This window comes from Berghia stephanieae, chromosome 1 (genome assembly GCF_034508935.2).
Source record: "Berghia stephanieae isolate SIO BIC M18660-M18661 chromosome 1, UCSD_Bste_1.3, whole genome shotgun sequence".
Lineage (NCBI taxonomy): Eukaryota > Metazoa > Mollusca > Gastropoda > Nudibranchia > Aeolidiidae > Berghia > Berghia stephanieae.
This window is the reverse complement of record NC_088360.1, coordinates 135,481,231-135,488,730: the sequence shown is the minus strand read 5'-3', so window position 1 is coordinate 135,488,730 and position 7,500 is coordinate 135,481,231. Positions and strand designations below refer to the sequence as shown.

The window sequence follows — 7,500 nt, the reverse complement described above, 5'->3', positions numbered from 1 at the left end:
CTTGTCGAAAACTCTCAAACCCGGGACTTCACGGGATTTACAATATTTTGGAGTCATCTAAATCGATGAAGTCTCAGGTTTGACAGTTTTTGACAAGATGAGGGTTATCTAAATCTATGAAGTCTCAGGTTCGAGAGTTTTTGGCAAGATAAGAGTCATCTAAATCTATTAAGTCCCAGGGTTGACAGTATTTCACATGATGAGGGTCATTTTACTCGATCGATATTTGTACTACGAGCTTTCTTGTTAAAAGTTTAAATACGTGAACCTTCAATGAACAGCAGTGTTTGACCAAGAAGAAAATCAGCTATTTTTAGAAATTGTCTTAAAAGATTACAGAGAGAAATATATATATATATATATATATATATATATATATATATATATATATATATATATATATATATATATATATACATATATATATATATATATACATATATATATATAGAGAGAGAGAGAGAGAGAGAGAGAGAGACAGAGACAGAGAGAGAGACAGAGAGAGAGAAAGAAAGAGAAAGAGGGAGAGAGAGAGAGAGAGAGAGAGAGAGAGAGAGAGAGAGAGAGAGAGAGAGAGAGAGAGAGAGAGAATACACGTGACAATCGCAAAGGGAGGGAGTGGGACTAATTCTTTTCTTGTTCGAGGGACGGGGTTGGGGGAGGGAAAATGTTAATACTGAGGTTCCAGTTCGGATATAATTACTGCAATGCTTTATCTACTGAGACATCCTGATCCTTAAGGTTGGTCCAGACCCTTTTAAGCTGATTGTATAAAACATTTAGCTTCATATAGCGCAATATCCACGAAATGTGCTCAAAGCGCTTTACAAGGTGTCAACAGCAACATTTAACATGTAGGACGGGACATGACGCCTGTTAGGCGATATTACAATTTTTCGGACCAAGACAACGCTGTTAACGGCCAGGTACTCATTTTACACCTGAGTACTGTGAGAGAATGTGAATAAAGAGCCTTTTCCAAGGACTCAACTATGCGCCGAGCACGAGGCTCGAACCCAGGACCTTCCGATCCGAAAGCCGCTGTGTCATACCACTAGACCACATAGTGTAGTTGTTAGAGCCATCGCTTCACACGCAATAGGACCGAGATCATCATCATCCATCGTGGTTTGTGCTCTTGAGCACGTTGCTGGTAAGCTGCTGTCTCCACGAATCACGATCCTTTGCGGTGCGCATGAAATCTGTGTTGCCTTTTTAAATCACTTTTGGCCATTCTTAGGTTATATAGATATATCATTCTGTGTCTTCCTTTAGCTCTCTTTCATTCGAGATACATCCGGGTGAAGTCGAGATTTTCCGACCCCTCTTTCCACTCATCAGTGATTGGGTAGCTAGGTCTATTAGATCTGGCAGAAAGTACTTGTGACATACTAGCCTTTTGTCCAAAGGATATCAAAACATATTGCCTGTTACACGCTATAGAAACCGGGATAAACTCCGTCTCCAAGGCCTTATGGCTTTGAAGGACTATTGCTTTTCGTCATCCAGTACATTACATTATAATAAATATGGTTCAACAGTCGTGACGTCACTTCCTTCGTAATGACGCATAGTAACTGGTTCTAAACTATCGGAGCAATTGTGGACGCCATTATCTCTATCACTGCCCTCATGAAATACTTCTCCGACGAGCATAAAAGTGTATCCAGAGGAGAAAAAAACATTATAAATCTGATCATATTTTGACTTTTATACATTCTGATCACATGACATGTGAAAAAGTTCTAGCCAGCATGAAGAATAAAAAGTCCCGATTTTCTTTGTTTAGAACCAAGCCGCTGGTTGCTGCTAGGAGGACATGACATCAGACTATTGAATCATATTATGTAACGACGCAGCTCATAATTTGGAACAGGGAAAAAATATGCACCCATCCCCTGGCCAAAATGAAATAAAACCGTTTTATCAATGAATGGCAATTCAAGAATATACTTCTGGCATTTCAGCCATCAACACCTACACACATTACAATGTGCAATGAAAAACTCCATACGTGTGTACAAAGAGAAAAGCAAAACAACACAAAACAATCGCCATTCTTTTGTCTTTGTTTCTGTTCTTATCAAAGGGATATAAAAATGTATGAAATGTCACATGAGACACTCGTGATATGTTATAATTCCGACGTGTTCATATTTGAAGATCTGATAACCCGAATTGTTATGGATTCATTGTTATAGTGGAAATACCCTCAAACCAAAGTTGACTGAATTACAGGTCTGATAACACGAACTGTTATGGGTTCATTGTTAAACTGGATATTATACTCTCAACCTAAAGTGTACTTTTTTGCAGGTCTGATAACTCAAATTATTATGGGTTTATTGTTGTAATGGATATACTCTCAAATCTAATTGTAATGATCTTCACTATCAACACCATCATTATCACAAACATCATTCATCATCTTCTTTATCATCATCATCACCATCACCATCATCATCATCATCAGCAGTAGCAGCTACATCATCATCTTCATCATCGCCCTCATCATCATCATCATCATCATCATCATCATCATCATCATCATCATCATCATCATCACCATCATCATCATCACCGGCAATAGCAGCGACATCATCATATAATTTCGCATACAAGTCCTTTAATTAATACCTTCATTAATTACACCCCCCGCGATGAGTCATCAAGCGTGCCATGCTACAGACGTCATTAGTATATTACACCTTCCGTTTATACGGAAAAGTATCCGAGTGGCTAAGGCATTGTGTAGTGACCCGGAAGATTCCGGGTTCGAGTCCCGCTTCAGTCACTATCGTTTGTTTCTTTGGGCAAGAAAGATTATTAACCCCCAATTTGCTCACTTTGGACAACATTCCTGTTGACATCAGACAATTGTATGATGAATCATCTATAATATTCCCTCGTGGAATGTCGAGGCGACAGCATCCTAGACAGTATGTCACGTTATCGCTCGGAGGAGAGTAATTTTTAGTGCGGCTATGTGGTCTTGTGATATGACACTCGCTTTCGGATCGGAAGGTCCTGGGTTCGAGCCTCGCACTCGGCGCATAGTTGAGTCCTTGGAAAAGACTCTTTACTCACATTCTCTCATGTACTCAGGTGTAAAATGAGTACCGGGCCGTTGGTTATCATGACCTCTAGCGTGTCCAGGATGTCTAAAACTTGACATCTTTTTGAGGTCTCTGATTTGAGACATATCCAATCCAATCCAATCCAATCCAAAATGTGACCCTCCGTGTCAAAGCCGTAATATTTCGGGATCCACTCGGTTAGGGAAATTGAATTCTTTGCCACAAATATCAAACTTGGGTTTAATTTCTGTACGTTATGCTGGAGTATAAATACTATTTCTTGCTATACAAAAACTTCTAAGATCCAATTTCTCATCATTCTATCTCTAAATTCACTTTTTGGGGTCTGAATCATTCCGACATAATACCGTTTTGAGACGGAGGGTCACAAATAGTTGCAGCATCATGTGATGAAGATTGACGAAGCTAGGTGTGGTGGGGTGACTTTGACGTAATATCTATCTATTGGGTTTAAACTGGTCGAGATTTTTTTTAAAAAGAGCTTTATATAGCGCAATATCTACTAAATGTGCTCAAAGCGCTTTACAAGGTGTCCCTGCTCAACAGCAACATTTAACATGTAGGACGGGACATGACACCTGTTAGGTGACGCATAGATAACTATAGAATATTGTCGGGTTATTGGTTGCTCTAACATTTTCAGTGATGCTGTTCCATGCGCGAATGGTAATGGGGAAGAACGACTGCTTGTGCGCAATGATGACAATTTTGGGGAGGAAGGAGAGAGAGAGAGAGAGAGAGAGAGAGAGAGAGAGAGAGAGAGAGAGAGAGAGAGAGAGAGAGAGGGGGGGGGGGGGGGGGGGTCTTCAATAATAAATCGATATTAAATTTTTTCCCAGCCAACTATATGGCGTCGTGGTATGACACTCGCCTTCGCATTGGAATGTCGAGGGTCGGATCCCGCTCTGAGCAATGCATAGTTGAGTCCTTTTAAAAGGCTCTATACTTACATTCTCTAAACTTACTCAGGTGTCAAATAATTTCCTGGCAGCGTTAACAGCGTTGTATCTGTCAGAACAAAATTGTAATATCGCTTAACAGGCGTCATGTCTCGTCCAAATTATGTTAGCTAGGGACTCTATTGAAACGTTTTCATCACGTTAAAAAAAAACCTTGAGCTTTATTATAGGGCAATATCATCTGAACGTGCTCAAAGCACTTTACAATGGGTCCCTGACCAAAAGCAACACTTACCACGAAGAACGTAATATGAGGCCTGTGAGGCGAGATTACATTTTTCCCCGACAGAGACAACGCTGTTAACGGCCAGGTAAATCATTTTATACCCTAGCACGTTGAGAGAATGTGAGTAAAGATCCTTTTCCAAGGACTCAATCACAAACCGAGCGAGGCTGGAACCCAGGACCTTCCGATTTTGCTCTATATATATATATATATATATATATATATATATATATATATATATATATATATATATATATATAATATAAATTATAAAATATAAATATGAATATAAATATAAATTATAAATTATCACTCACATTATATGGCCAAGACGTTTGTTTCTGTGGCTTTCGATCTTTCGATATACAAATGCCCTAGATTATTTTAAAGTATGGAAACTTGTATGTTATTGTCCGAGAGCGACAAAACCGACAAGTTTGCCAGATACGACCCTCTTGGATTTCCATCCGGGTCAGAGATCATCAGTGTGAGAGAAATTAGAGCGGAAGACTGGCAGGTGAAAGTGACCCGCCGACGGATTAAGGGAGATTAGCGCTAATCCGGACATGTCTGTAAGACCGCATTCCCCCTTCACCGTACACGTACAGAAAGATTGACTACAACATTTGTCATCATTGATGTGCAATGGTTGGGATTTATCATATGTAGGCATATAACAAGTAGTCGACTATAATAATATCACTATAATATTATTATAGCAGCAATAGGCTTCACCAGTCGTGACGTCACTTCCCTCTTAATGACGCATTGTAACTTTTTTACTGGTTTTAAACTATCTGAACAATGGCGGACGCCATTATGAAATACTTCTCCGACGAGGATAATGTTGTATCCAGAGGAGGAAAGCATTATAAATATGATCCTGTTTTAACTTTTATACAATCTGACCACATGACATGTGAAAAAGTTCTAGCCAGCATGAAGAATATAAAGTATTGATTTTCTTTGTTTAGAACCAAGCTGCTCGTTGCTGGGCGGACGTGACGTCAGAATATTGAATCCTATTTGTATGCGTCACCGACACCCATTTTGTAACGGTTATGTTGTTGTTTTGTGGTATCTTAAGCTTTCTTGAGCATTTATATAGCGCAATGTCCGTGCTCAGAGCGCTTTAAAAAGTGTCATTGACCAACAGCAACGCGTATAAAACCGGACCTCACGCATGATAGGCGGTATAACCATTTTTTCCCCCACGGAGACAACGTTGATAACGGTCAGGTACTCATTTTACACATGAGTACATCGAGAGAATGTGAATAAAGAGCCTTTTCCATGGACTCAACTATGCGCCGGGTGAGGCCCGAACCCAGGACCTTCCGATCCGAAAGTGAGTGTCATACCACAAGACCACATAACCTCACAAGTGTGGCATGACACACTCCTTCGGATCGGAAGGTTCGAGTCTCACTCTAAGCGGTGTTTAGTCGGTTCCTTCGAAAATTGTTTTTTTTTAACTCATTTTTATTCTCTCACCGTACTTCTTTTTATGTTGTTTTTGCTTTTGTTCCTAGCCGTTAACAGCGTTGTCTCTATCGGAAAAAAATAATTGCATCTAACCTCGCCTAACAGGCGTCATGTTTCGTCTTTACATGTCAAGTGTTTGCTTTTGGCTATGAACATTTGTAAAGCGCTTTGAGCCCGGTTAGTGGATAAATGCACACTATATAAATGTCAAGGTTTTTTGTTTTTGTTTTGTTTTGTTTTTGTTAACTGTAGGTATACAAAAAGGTAAAGATAGTGTCATAAACAATATCAAAAGTTAAGAATTTGGTACGATTAGTTTTGATATACCTTAACAGTGTTAGATATATGAAATTCCTTTAATGACGGAATAACATTAGCAAACATGATGTAGAGATGGTTACAGAAAAACAGATAGATAGATAGATAGATAGATAGAAAGAAAGATAGATAGATAGATAGATAGATAGATAGATAGATAGATAGATAGATAGATAGATAGATAGATAGATAGATAGATAGATAGATAGATAGATAGATAGAGTGGATAGATAGATAGGTAGATAGATAGATAGATAGATAGATAGATAGATAGATAGATAGATAGATATATAGATAGATAGATAGATAATAGATAGATAGATAGATAGAAAGATATATAGAAAGATATGTTATTTGTTGTTACCGTTGTGTATAGGTTACCAGACCGTCACTAAAGTAACTGATTTAACTTTGTAATGGACAATATTCTCCGTTGGGTTCATACCATTTTCCAACAATGAGGCCACCACCACCCTCCCCAACACCCAAACAGTAACAGAGCATCCTGCTGGTGAATGATAAATTCTGAAATGCTACACAACATAAATGAATAGGAACTGCGTGAAAACTGACAAGCGTCAGCCGTCTTGCGCAGTAGGACGAGAGACGCTGTAAGGTCATGACCTTTCTCGAAATCAATGCAGTTGGCGTCATAATCAATCCAAGATAAATTACAGACGATAAAATACATCACGGTCTGCAGCAGCGATATGTATAATTTGTTTATGATGGGAGTTAACGCCCTTGGACGCGTGAAGTTGGCATTCTATATACGAGCGATGTCAACTCGAACCTACCAACATGCCAACTTGCTCGTAAAGCAACCAGGAAAAAGGCTGTCAATACACGATGTTGTTGTCTGCTGTTTGCCTTTCTTCACCTGGTCCCAAAATGCAATAAAATAAAAAAATAGAAATCTCTCCGTAAATCTTTCAACCAGCTTTTTCAAGGTGTGAAATTACCCGATGGCGTAACGGCAGAAATATTAAGTCCTTCACAGCCATGAGGCCCATAGAGCCGGAGTTTTTCCCTGTTTCTATAGCGTGAAACAATTGCTTGCTACCCTTAAAATAGGACGCTAGTCTATCGCAAATTATTACTTTTCGCCAGATCTAACAGACCCAGCTACCCAAGCACTGCTGGGTGGAAAGAAGGGTAAGATAATAATCTCGAAAACAATAACCAGAGATCGATCTCGTTTTTTTGTTTGTTTTTTTTTTTTGCGTGTGAAGCGAGTGCTCTACCAACTGAGCTATTGGAACCATAGATAACACAGGATTAGATTGGACAACAGGGGGGGGGGGGGGACGTCATTAAAAGTGGCTAGTGAGAGGTAGTCTGTGATCGGGACTACCGTTGATTTCGGACCATTACATTTTAAGGACACTTGCCCTTTTGATTTACAATTTATTGA

The 7,500-nt window shown here is 39.2% G+C and overlaps 1 protein-coding gene across 1 annotated transcript in view; it reads left to right on the top strand.

The window, feature by feature from the left end:
- LOC144963276 (uncharacterized) overlaps window positions 1–7,500 on the top strand; it is a 189,184-nt gene that overhangs the window by 21,823 nt on the left and 159,861 nt on the right. The window lies entirely within an intron of this gene.